This window comes from Camelus dromedarius, chromosome 12 (genome assembly GCF_036321535.1).
Source record: "Camelus dromedarius isolate mCamDro1 chromosome 12, mCamDro1.pat, whole genome shotgun sequence".
NCBI lineage: Eukaryota > Metazoa > Chordata > Mammalia > Artiodactyla > Camelidae > Camelus > Camelus dromedarius.
Genome location: NC_087447.1, coordinates 64,431,177 through 64,444,192, shown reverse-complemented (window position 1 = coordinate 64,444,192; position 13,016 = coordinate 64,431,177). Strand labels below are relative to the sequence as shown.

The 13,016-nt window shown below is 35.2% G+C and overlaps 1 protein-coding gene across 3 annotated transcripts in view; it reads left to right on the top strand.

Annotated features, from left to right (window-relative positions):
* SESN3 (sestrin 3) overlaps positions 1-13,016 on the top strand; it is a 70,257-nt gene that overhangs the window by 20,558 nt on the left and 36,683 nt on the right. The window contains exon 1 of one of the 3 annotated variants that reach the window (XM_064492832.1): positions 3,746-3,968. The exons of the other annotated variants lie outside the window; for them this stretch is intronic. The gene's annotated coding sequence lies outside the window, so the exon portion shown is untranslated. Of the gene's footprint in view, positions 1-3,745; positions 3,969-13,016 lie in introns of those variants that run through there. 3 annotated transcript variants of the gene reach the window in all.

The window sequence follows — 13,016 nt, the reverse complement described above, 5'->3', positions numbered from 1 at the left end:
TCTTTCTAGCATGGGAAGGAATGGTCTACTGGTCTTCATTTCCAAAGGCTAGTGTTTCTGTAAGTAACTTAGCTATCTTTCCTATAAATACAAAAAATAACTTTCGACTGATAGAAATTTTGGTGCCTTACTTGATTACCACTTTGGAATTTGCAAACATCATTTGTCATTATTGTTTTAGAAACGTAGACACCAGGAAGTAATTGACGATTAGCTGAGATATATATCCTGTATCTGTATCCTTTATCTCTAACGATATCAGACGTCTCATTTTTCTTGATAAAATTTGTTATCTTTTCTTATAAATTTGGTTTTCAAATAATGCAAATCAAATTGTAAACTGCCTCAATTAACTCTGATTTTGTTTTTCCCTTTCTTTAGTGTGGCCATCTCTTTGATGTAAGGAAGTTAAGTATTTATTTATAGAGTATTATTTATAATGAACTGTATGGCAATCGAAAGTAGAGTTTCTACATATGAGGTTTTTCTCATTCCTTTCACCTTGCCCGTGAAGGTCATCAAATTAACTTTCTTTAAAATGAAAACAATTTCACGTCAATTTATGAAATAGTCTTGAGTCGTCTGGTACATAGGGATAATCAATTTCTTTAGTCTTCCTGTCTTAATGGGAGCTCTGCTTCCGTGATGTAGCAGCAGAATGCAACATGCTCTTAGTGCTCCTGTAACACTTGTGCAGGTTTGTTCCAACTGACGTATTAGGGAATAATTTGAGCATGGTGGTGAATTTTGCATTTAATTATGCACAATTTCATGCGAGAGAAATGCTAGGTGAATTCAGAAAACTGACCTGAGCTGCCTAGGAGTATGCTAAACACACGTGTCGCTCAAACTCTCCCTCATTTCACCAGTGTTTTGAGCTCTGTCTATCCACATCTGGGGTGACAACTTTCCATCCAATCCCAGCTCACCCTCCTTCCACTGCTTCATGACTCACAGGCTGCAGGCCCTCCCACGCCCACTTCCACAAGCAACCATCGGGTCTTTTTCAAGGTCCTGTGCCATATTTATTGTAGTACTTTATGTATTTTTTAATAATTTAACATGTGGAAAATTTTGGTACCATTTTTATTAGGTTCCTTTTTTAAAATATAAAACTGGTACATTTTTTTTTTTCCAGTATTGTGCCCTTAGTTTCATTGTCCCCTTAAGCCCGTGGTTTTATTGCCTGACTTTGCACAAAGCAGTGAATTTTTAGGGGCACATGTGTTGTGTTATAGCAGAATGACTGTAATTGAAAAGGTTATTCTGTTTTGTTTTGTTTTTTCCAAATTAGCCTTGGCCTTTAGTTAATTCATTGTAATGGTGTGATTAATTATAAATGTTATAAATCATCTATAGAAATTCAATAGATCTTTAAAATAACATCATTAAGAGATCCCAGCTGTCTTTGAAGTATGTCACCTGAGAGGGCCCTCGAGGGAACTGTCATGTACTCGTCACTTCAATTCATAGTTAAAAGCACAATTTATCATTCTGATGTTACTAAAATGTACGTTTGGGGGAAATTATGGGGAAAGGAGAATCACAAAATTATGAAAAATTATGACCTCTAGTAAATTTGTATTTATGTATATACATATATATGCCTAGAAAAACATATGGGAAGGAGAGAAACCACCATGTTAAAGTGATAGTTTTGTATGGTGAAATTATAAAGAATTTTTGTTAGCATATCTGTACTTTATTTTCCATTTTGAGTAAAAGTGAACTTTTAAAATCAGAAGAAAAAGCTACAGAGAGGGAGACAGTGCACACAAGTGAGGGGGCTGTAGTCTAACAATAACGTAATTTCTTAATGAAGCTCTTAGGAACACGCAATCCAGAGTAGAGGGAAATTCATCAATCTTGCCAGAAATTCTATCTAAAGTTTGAATATAGGGCTATTTTTCATTTTGTGCCCACCTCATTTTTGACACAGTACTAGATTTTTTCTTCAGACCTTATTTAATCCTCATAACATAGCTTATGAAGTTGAGATACCATCCCCACTGGATGGAAGAATAAATTGAGGCTTGAAGAGATTAAATATTTACCTGCTGCTTGGATGCTGCACTGTCACCATTATAGTGCATTACTTTTCCTCTGGCAAAATGTGTATTTTTGGAATACTTTTGTTTTTTATTTGTAATAAGAAAAATACTGTCATATTGTTTTTTATATTAGAAAAAAGCACTTATTTTGTAGGGAAAAATATTAACTTTTGTAGAAAAGGATCCCACTGCCTTAAAACCTTGTGGAATGTTGCCAACTCAAGACGTAACAAATCTGTATTTCATGTTTTGCCACTATAGGAATAAATGTTAAATAAATGTTACTTCATTTATTATCCGTGAAATTAAGCTGGGGCCTCTGTTGCATATAGCATTCTTATTTGATACTTTCCTGGTTTTCTCTGAGAAATCAAATAACATTAACGAAGTACAAAAGAAATTATTGGCTATCAGAAATGCAGAACTTGGAACTATTTAAAAATATTTGCCAACTAAATTCTGCCAATTAAATAATCATGTATGTCTATCCAAACTGTTATTAAAAATAATTGTATTCACATTATGGGTGAGAGTGTCAACTTTGTTAAGTTCACTTCCGCTCTTGAGCATAACATAAAATCGCCATTTGATTAGTCTTTAAATCCTCTAAAACTCTCATTGGACTGGTTGTACCCATTGGGAAATGTACTTTGTCATGCGAACTTGATCCTTAGGTCTGATAACCACCAGTAACTGTGCTGCAAAAACTCAAGAGTTGTTCCCCCTGTAATGCACACCTCTTGGAGAAAAGAGAGTCTGGGGCATAGCTTAGGGAAATGAAAATTCTTTGCTTTAGAAAGTTAAATTAGGCTTTGAAGGGCTAACAATAAAAACCCCTGGGGTGGGGATCTGCAGCTTCAGCCTCTCCATTTGTATGCTTCTTTTGGGAACCCAGCTGCCATACTTGGAGGAAGCAAAAGCAGCCCATGTGGAGAAGCAAGACACTGTCTGTGTGCTGCGAGCTGTGTCCGTGTTTGGCATACCATGATCGTAGGGCTCTTCTTTCAGAAGAGAAAAGTCTCGTATCTTTTGGAGATTGCATTCTAGGGAAAAAACAGCAGTATCTGAAGACCTCTTAAGATTATATGAACTCCCTAAAAATATGTTACATAAAATTAAAACTCATGAATACAGACAGGCCTGGTAATCCTTAATGCTGACGCTTAAACTCTGTAATACATTTTTTAATAGAAATATCTGAGAACAACAAGTTCATATGTTGTTTTGTGATGATTTTGAAAAATCATTCACAATATTTATTAAAGATTATAAAGATTATTCATTTTAGCAAGATTACTTACAAGACCACCTTCGTTATTCACATAAAATAGCTTATGATAGTCCCTTGATTTATTTGGGGAAAAAAACAAAAGCAAAACAAGCAAACAAACAAAGAAAAAACTAAAGAAAGAAGAAAATCTTGAAACAACATGGATTCTGATGGGAAATGGATTTTTTTTTTAATTTTTAATTTTTTTAGAGTATGGCATGTTTTCTTAACTGGCTCATTGAAAAGAATCTTGGATACATTTAAAATTAAAGTCATTCTGTTATAAAAATTACATAATATATTTATAATATAGATTATCTTCTAATCTTAGCTTTATAACATTTTACCAAAAACTCTTTATCAGTCTATTAATAGACTATAAGTGACATGATTATTTTAAAAAACAATATTTATTTTAAACTAGTAAAAACAATAAAGTAATTTTAAAGCAATTTGGTTATTTTGCTTCTAAAAACTTTCTATTAGCATTTAGAATCTCTCATAACATTATGTATGACCAGAGAATGTTAATGCAAAAAAACTCCCTTAGAGATCATCTTTCTTGTTTTTTATTTTTCAAGTGAGAAAACTGATGCCCCAGAAACTGATGAAGTTCCCTCAGTGCTTGAGAAGGGAAAAGAACTCAGGTTTTTAGTGCCCTTTTACATCACCTTGCCTGTATCGTTCAGTTACATATCATTCTGTTTATTATTGTTTGATGTATGTATGTCTCATTTTACCAGCTAGTTTGTAAGCTCTTCCAGGTAGCTTTTATACTTTGTATATGCTTAAAAGAGCTGTTACATAAGCTGTTTAACAATGAAGAATTCAGTTGGTGCATAATGATTGGATGATTTTTTTTTTATTTGAATGTGTTTTTGACTTAGAATGCTTAGTGCAGTGCTCTGGTTCCCATTAGATGTCCTTTTAATGCTTAAAAATTAGTAATGCTTAAATCATGTAAACTATTGTAATTATTTTGAGTTAACTAGAAGACTGAATTCCATCTGCTAACACTGAAGCCTTAAGTACAAGCCATTCTTAGTTAAAATGAGTTAAGTTAGTTAAAATAGAATAAGAAACAACAGAAAGTTGCACGAAGAACATCTGTATGTAAGCTCACCTGGAAAATGGGAGGCGCTATCAAGAGAATGGCAAATTAAACAGTCTTTTTGATTGTTAGAAAATATTTCGACAGATCTCGATTGTAACATAATAACAGCTCTTTCTTTCAGTCAAAAACTGCACTGTGAGAATTTTGTTGCCACAACAAATTCAAAAGCTTTAGATGTTATAAAATAATTCTATTCAGTTATAATATGTGTGTGTATGTGTGTTTTAGGACTAGCATGAGTCCAGGATGCCAAGAAACTATTTTAAGGTGGTTACTGTCCAAAAATTGTTACTTAATATCACTAAATGTGTAATAAACTCAGTAATACATGGAAATATGTGAGCAATCAACATTTATCGAGCACCTGATTTGAGTTCATGATTCCAGTTAATCAAGATGGAATGCTTCCTTTATAATCAAACTGATGAAAGAGAAGATAAAGACATGTAAAGCTATGACCAGGTGACTTATAAGTGAGAACCAGAAAGGAGACAACTCCCTTAGGTTTGAATGACTCAGTACAGAGAATGCAGGAACTGAGTTGGGCTTTATAGGATGAGTTAACAGCATTGTAATACATATGAAGATGGGATGTGGCATTCCACATGGAGGTTCAAGGACAAAGGAACAGAAATATGCAAAGGAATACTGGGGAGTCAGCAAATCAGTGTAGCTGAAGTGAACTGTTCACATTGGAAAACAAACATTGGAAAGCTAGGCAGAGCCAGAGTGTTGGAAACCTTACCTTCTTGTGTTTACCATTCTCACCACCATCGCTCCCCTCCCCAATAGCTGGGGGTAAAATAGCCTAAAATGGTATAGGGGTGGTAGAAGTGGAGAGCCTATTAGAGTCACTGGAAGAGACTTTGTGAACAAACAGGTGGTGTGAGAACCTAGTATGAAGTTGTTATTAAATGTTATGATGTTATGCATACTAGGATTTAAATGCAGATTAAAATGAAACACTTGACTCTTGCCAGCAGTTTCATCTCCTTGAAACCCATCTCCTTCTGTATACCTGCCTTATGAACATATATCCCTGGATTATTAGAATAACCTCAACCCAAGCTGCCTCATTCCCTAGATTTCTTTTATACCAGCTGGTGTCACCATTATTCATCCATCCATTCATCCAATTCAGAGCTCTGTGGGGGCGTCCTAGACTTCTCTCACTACCCTCAGATCTGGTCAGTCATTCAATTCTGTTTATTCTGTCTCCTAAATAACTCTCAACATAACTCATTTTCTGGATCCATAGTGCTTAGTCGAGCCAAATGTTCTCTTTCCTAGAAATTATAGTAGCATTCTAACAGGCTTTATTTCTTCCAGCCTTCCCAACCAGAGTCCCATTTTCTAACTTATGTCAGAAATACTTTCTCAAAAGACGAGTATAATCCTTTTAATATCGTCTATTGTTTATATGAAGTCTAAACTCGTTAGTATGACATAGGACATATGGCTCCAGTCTATGTCTCAAGACTTAATTCCCGGAGAAAGTTTCAGGGATCATATGGAAATGGAATGTACTTCCCCACATGTGTTATGTCTTTGCATTTTTCTATTCCTTTTGCCTGGGATGTTGAACCCTCATAGACCTAGCCATCCTTTTCTAGGTAACCTGCTAAATGTCTATTTCTACCTAAAGAATTATCATGTGGAGGTCTCTTTTGACCCAACCCCTTGCAGAGTTCACCGTTCCTATTTTGATCATCTTCATTAGCGCTCCTAACAGGTATTGTAAAGTAATTATTGTACTTTTTATCTTTGCTACTTATCTTAAGTATCTGTCTTACTGTAACGGTGCATCCATATTTATTTTCCTGGCATTTCCTTGAGGTCGCCTATGCTTTGTTAACTTTGTACTCTCAGTTCTTAGCCCAAGACCTTCCAGATAATGACTTTAAAAAAAGAAAAAAATCTGTTGAATAAATTAATAGCTCTTTGTAAAAGTTAGTGTTTAAGCTTAGGAAGGTTTAAATATACATAACATATTTCTTCTTCTTTAATCATATTCCAAAGTATCAAAACTGTATTGTAATAATTGCCATTTATAAAATGCCTGGTTCATGTCAGGGATGTTGCTAGGCACCTTAAAAAAAATTATCATGGAAAATGTCAAGCTACACAAAAGCAGAAAGTGTAATGAGCCTCCAAAACCCATCACCAAATTCAGTATTGGCAAAATTTTGCCCCTCTCACTTCATCAATCCTGTGCTGTTGTTATTGTTGGTGGAGTATTAAATTAAGTCTTAGAACTCATGTCCTTTTGCCCCTGCATATATTAGTATGCATTTCTGAGTAAGGCACATTCTTGGATAGCTGCAATGCCAGGATCACACCCAACAACATTAGCAATAATTGCTTGATATCATCTAATATCCCATCTTATTCGTTTTTCTCCCAATTGTTTAATAGCTTTTTAAATTTAATTTTTTTAATTTTTATGCAATTTTACTCTCCACTTACAGTTATTACAAAATATTGGCCATATTCCCCATATTGTACAATACATCCTTTTTTTTAATTGACGTATACTTGACGTACAGTGTTGTGTTAGTTTCAGGTGTACAGCAAAGTGATTCAGTTAGATGTGCATATGTATCTATTCTTTTTCAGATTCTTGTCCATTATAGATTATTACAAGATATTGAGCAGAGCTCCCTGGGCTATACAGTAGATCCTTGTTGGGTTTTACTGTCTCTTTAGAGGTAACTTTTTCTGGATCGGATTCGCCATTACATTTGGTAGTTAGGTCTTCTAAGCCCCTCTTAGGAGTCGTTTGTTCTTTTTGTTGTTGTTGTTCATGCCTTTAACTGGTTGTGGTCAGCTGCCCTCTAGAATAGTTCATACCGTGGATAATTTTCTTTGCTTCCTCATGTTGTCATTGAACTTGTTCCTCTAACCCTCTATTTCCTATGAATTTGAACTTGGGGCTATTAAGTCTTGATTAAATTCAAGTTATTTTTGAATATAGACATTTTCCTTATCCGATTTTGTGGCTGTATGGATGAATTAGATTCCTAGAAGTGGGATTGATGTGTCAAAAATTAGATGCCTAGACATTGTCAAATTGTTATCTAGGAGGGTTGTCTGATTTTTGCACTCCCACAAATTTTTGAGACTGCTTGTTCCTTCATAGTCTTGTCATTAAATACGTTGCCTAACTTGGATTTTTGCCAGCCTGATGTGTGAAATATAATTTTTGCTTTTCTCTTTTTATGAGTTATTTCTTCTGTTAACTGCCCATTCTTTGGTCATCTTTCAATTTGGTTATTGGTTTTTCCCTCTTGATTTTCAGGAGCTCCTTATATAATTGATTATTAGTTCTGGTTTCTGTTAAATTGCAAATAATTTGTCTTCTAATTTTCCTTATGGTGTTTTTGTTACATGCAAAATTTTTTTTAAGTGTATGCATAGTTGAATGATCAATTTTGTAATGTTTCTAGATTTTGAGCCATAATGAGGGACGTTCCATTGGTTTGTCTATTCATGTGCGAACACAACTCCTTTCATTATAGGATTACTATGTTTTACCCTACAGTAGAGCTAGCACCCCTCCTACATTGCTTTTCTTTTACAGAGTTTTCTTGATTATTCCTGCTTAATTGCTTTACAGTTAAGTTTATTTTTACAAATGAGTAAATGAACATTTCCATAGAAGTTCTATGACTGTGTAGTAATAAGAGTAAAAAATAATCATTGTTCTTAATGGTTTCTTAATACTTTGTCTTCATATGAAGATTAATTGTAGCAAACTTTCTGCAGTTGAAACCATTTATAAGGATGTATGATTGAAAGGAAGAGAGACAAGATTATATTGGAAACATTTATTTCAACCATTATTTCCCAAAGTGTGGTCTGCAGAACGCTAGTGTTTAGCACAAATCAAAGCAGGGGCATTACACTGAAATAGTAATTATTTCCTTCATCATCCTGTATTCATAATAAAAAAATGTCAGTTTCACTCAAGAATATCCTTGATGAAACAGTAAAAATAATGCACTTTATTTAATCTTGGCCATTGAATACTTATCATTTTAATAATCCCCATTTCAAAATGGAGAATATGTACTAAGCTCTTCTCCACACCAAAGTATGGTGATTGTCTTGAGGAAAAGCAGCTGTGTGACTGAGTTTTGAGCCAAACTAGTCACTTACATTTTACTGAACACCATTTTTATATGAAAAAAATGACTGACTGATAACTATGGTTACTCAGACTTGGGAGTTTGGTCAACAATTTTATAAAAATGAACAAAGCAAACCCATCACTTCTAGGATAACGACTGATAAAATTTGAACTTTGAAGAGAAAAGAATTTTGGAATACTAGTATCCTCTACCATGAGCTTGACCACTTCTCCAAATTTCAAGGTTTTTTTCTGATATAAACAATGGTGACATTAGCACATTTTATTTTTTATAATACGTTAAGTATGTCAACATATGGAAAGCCTGCAAAACTCAGTGATCCAGTATTTTCTAAATGACCAATGGTTAATAATACAAAATCATACTTTGGTAATCAATCCCTTCAAAGTAGAAGATAAACCAATGGATTTTAATGCAACAGAATAAGAAAGTTTTTGATGTGGTTTCAGACTCCACGTTGCAACAAACTTAAAAGCTACTGCTTTTCAAGTCTCAGCACAGTATCGCAGAATGTCCAAAATTACCTGGAAAGGTTATTAGAATACTCCTCCCTTTTCCAACTACGTATCTTTGTGAGGCTGGATTTTCTTCATGTTGTACAATCACCACAGCATATAGAAAGAGACTGAACACAGAAACAGATATAAGAGCCCAGTTCTCTTTAATTAAGCCAGATACTTGCACAAATGTATAACAATGCTACTCTTCTCAGTAAATTTTTTATTTTGTTTTGGAAATCAGAGTTTCACAAAAATTCATTTGTGTTAACATGTAATAGGTTTATTCTATTTTTATTTCTAAATGAATTAATATTTAAATTTTTCTTTGATTTAATTTCTAATATAATAATTATCGATCGATATCACGTTAACAAAAGCTTTTGAGGTCGATAATTTTTAGCAATATAAAGAGGTTCTGACATCAAAAAGTTGGTGAACCATCTACTCATACAAGCATAACAAGTCATGGTTTTGATTCTGGTTACAGCAGGTTTTCGGTTTACCTGTACACGTTAATGCACAGGTTTGTAGTCCTCTGTGTCTAGATTTAGAGATTGACAAAATAGAGCAGAGATGAAGTCCATGAGACAAATCAGGCCATTTTTTATTCCAGGCAAAAATTAAAACCCAACTGTTCTTTTCAAAACTAGAAACAAACACTTTTGTTCTTTTACGTTGCTTTGAAACTGAAGTTTGACATAATTTAATATGGGTTTTCAGATGGCTAAATGCTTATGTTTTCTAAATCTCTAGAAATCAATTGTATTGAATGTTTTTCTTCCCTGATTCCTAAAAGCTGAGCAAGTGACCTGTATTTTGTTAATAATTGTGTTTTGAAAGAGCTGGAAAGTATCCTGTCACTCTGTTCCCTTACAATCACCTATTGGCCCCTTTGATTTTGTTATAACCTGGTGGTAGGTGCTAAGCATAGATGTTTGATTTAAAATGCAACTTCCCCTTCATGTACCAGGTAACTACATTCACAGCATATCTTTTTGTTTCTCCGAAGACTAGCAGCTATCAGCCACATACCAACTGATATTAGAAAGTTATGTAACTGTAATTGTCTCTAATAGGAGTCTTACTTTCCAAAAATCCCAATTTTAATTTCTTGTAATCTCACTGAGACCTAATTTTAATAGGCAAAACTTTCTAAAATTAAAGGCAGGTTTTTATTATTGCGCAATTCAGAACATTAAAAGTTGTTTGTACAGAAGTAAAGTACTTCTTCATTCTTTTTTAGGACCCGGGGAACGATCTTACCATCAGTGGTAGAAAAATATACTGTGTATGTTAACAGGGAAGCACTGAGTTAGGGAGTTATTATGGACTTGCGTTATTTCAGGTGCAAAGACTTACGAGTCCTCTCCTCATTTTCTTGGGTCTTAGCCCCAAATTTTAACAGCATGTTCAACAATTATATTGTGTCATTCTGCATCTCTAAAGAAAGTGCTCAACCCTGAAAAGCTTATATGGGAGCATTTATTGCTTGAGGTCAGTGTCACAGCATGCAATATTATTACTGGTTTTAAAGACAGTAGTACAAAGTATAGAAAACTGCGGGTTCTGCTTGTTTTAACAACGTACAAAGATAAACAAATGGAGCAAAGTGACTATTTGCCTCACAGGGTACCCAGAGAGTACAAAGGAGGTAGTGGGTTGATGTCCAGGGCTGTGCTTGTTAGTTTAATTTATTAGTATTTCTCAGTGAGAATATAGAGAGCTGCCTCGAGTCCACAGGATGCTGTTCCCTGCTGAAGGAAGAGAAGAGGGATGGGACAGCCAGGACCAGACTCCTGTCTCCTCTGTTCAATTCAGCAAATGGATGAGTGTCTACTCTTTTCATGTCACTGATCCTGCTCTTTAAGGAGCTTATTTATGGTCTGAAGAGGGTGATAAGATAAAGATGGATGTTAACAGCTGTGAGAGAGAGAAACAAAACATAATTGTGAATCTTAAGAAGAATAGATTTAGATTCATAGAAGAGCTTGAGAGTTTGTGGGCGTGGAAAAAGACCAAAGGACGTGGTATTGAGCTGAGTCTTAAAGGAAGAATGAGTAGAATTTCAACAGAGATTAAAAAGGGAGGGCAAAGCCTCAGGAGATGCTGGTTCAAATATATCTAAATTCCATAGTAGACAGAAGAGACCTGCCATGTTACAAATACCCATTTTTAATTTACAGGTGAATCTAACTTAATTGCTTTACGCTACTCTGTGGTATTACACAGAGTGGAAAAAGAGGTGCATTCTTTGCTCCTTGCCTCTCTGGCTGGCACTGGACATCAGCATGATTTTAGATTTCCTTTCAGCTCAAAGGATTAGCTAGCAGTATGATGCTCATGGTGCAAAGACTACCCAAGGCCCATATTTGTTCTTATTTTTCCCTTTGTAGGTTTGTGTCACTCTGGGGTTGTACAGGGCACTAGTGGTACCTTTTGTTTTTAGAAGTTTGCTATTCCATAATCAGGGTGTAAACAGGAAAACGTGCCTGGAAAAAAAAATTTTTTTAAAGGGAGGGGTTATAGTTCAGTGGTAGAGTGCCTGCTTAGCATGCACAAGGTCCTGGGTTCAATCCCCAGTATCTCAATAAACAAACAAACAAACAAACCTAATTACCTCCCCCCAAAAAAGAAAAAAATTAAAAAAGAAAGGAAAATTTGTCTGAACTTTGAACAGGTTCACCATGTGTTCTAATAAATAAAATTTAAGAGATTTTATCACTAGCCAAGGAGACACTCATTTCGAAACTCAGCTGTACTGCAGTGCAAATTTAACTCATTAACTGCCCTTTGCTGTTTGGATATTCGTTTTTAATTCTTTCAGCGCAAGGTTGAGGTCCGTTCACCCTCGCATACTTAGCAGCGTCTAGTACAACAGCTACTACGGCTGACTTCTGCTAGTAACAGTAGTCCTCAGAGCTACCATTTCTAGAGTTCTCAGTGGGTGAGTTTGTTCATCTTTAGGCCCACAGTTAGTAAAACAAAATTTACCCAACAGTTCCTACCAAACGGCACATGGAGGTCTTTTTGGTTTTTGTTTTTTAAATGAGAGTTGCTTAAGCGTGATCTCTCATTTCTTGAAACTCATTTTTTTAAAAATGAAATAGAAAAGAAATGGCCAGCATGTAAAACCGTACTAAACTTGAAATACTCAAAGATGAGCCAGGCACCCTCCCCGGCTCCCCAGCATCTGACAACTTCGTAGGGGAAAGAGGAGGTAAGGAAATTGATAAATGCAACGCTTTCAGTGGAATGTTTTGAGATTTCAGGTTAAAACTTTTCATCAAGTCGGTGTTGAAGAAAGCTGAAATTCATGCTATTAGTGACAAGATCTTTGCAAGGTTCCTGCAGTGATTATTGGAGCTGTTACAGGAAGGACTTGGGAGCCTTGGTTTTAATAGCTCAGTTAAAAGGGGCGGGGGCAGTCCACAACTAAAGTCTCAGGTCCTTGGAAGGAGACAGGACTCCCCACTTCTGAAGGGGACTTTTGAGTGCTCTTTGGAGTGTCAGTGAATTTCTACCACACTCTAAAGTGCCGGGCTGGGCTCCTGGTGCTCCTGGGGTCCCTGCACCACTCTGGCTCCAAGGAAAAGAAGAGATGTTGGTGTGATTTGCAAGATTCTCGCCCTCGGTGCTATTGCCATTTTCTGCTCCCCAATTTTTTCTCACTAAGTGATCTTCGATCTCAGTTAGCTATTATAATACATATTTTTATTGTATCGAAGGTCAATACATATTTTAATCTAGAGTAGGTCACAATTTTATGAAACAGTCTTTTAGGCTATTTTGAAATGGTGGGGAATAGTGTATATTCCAGGTAATGACAGACATTTAAATTTGAGTTTACTATAAAATTACAAATCTATTACAATTCTAATTTAAAACTAATTCTTTTCTCATTTAGGGAGAGAGAGTTTTTATCTCTGTGTT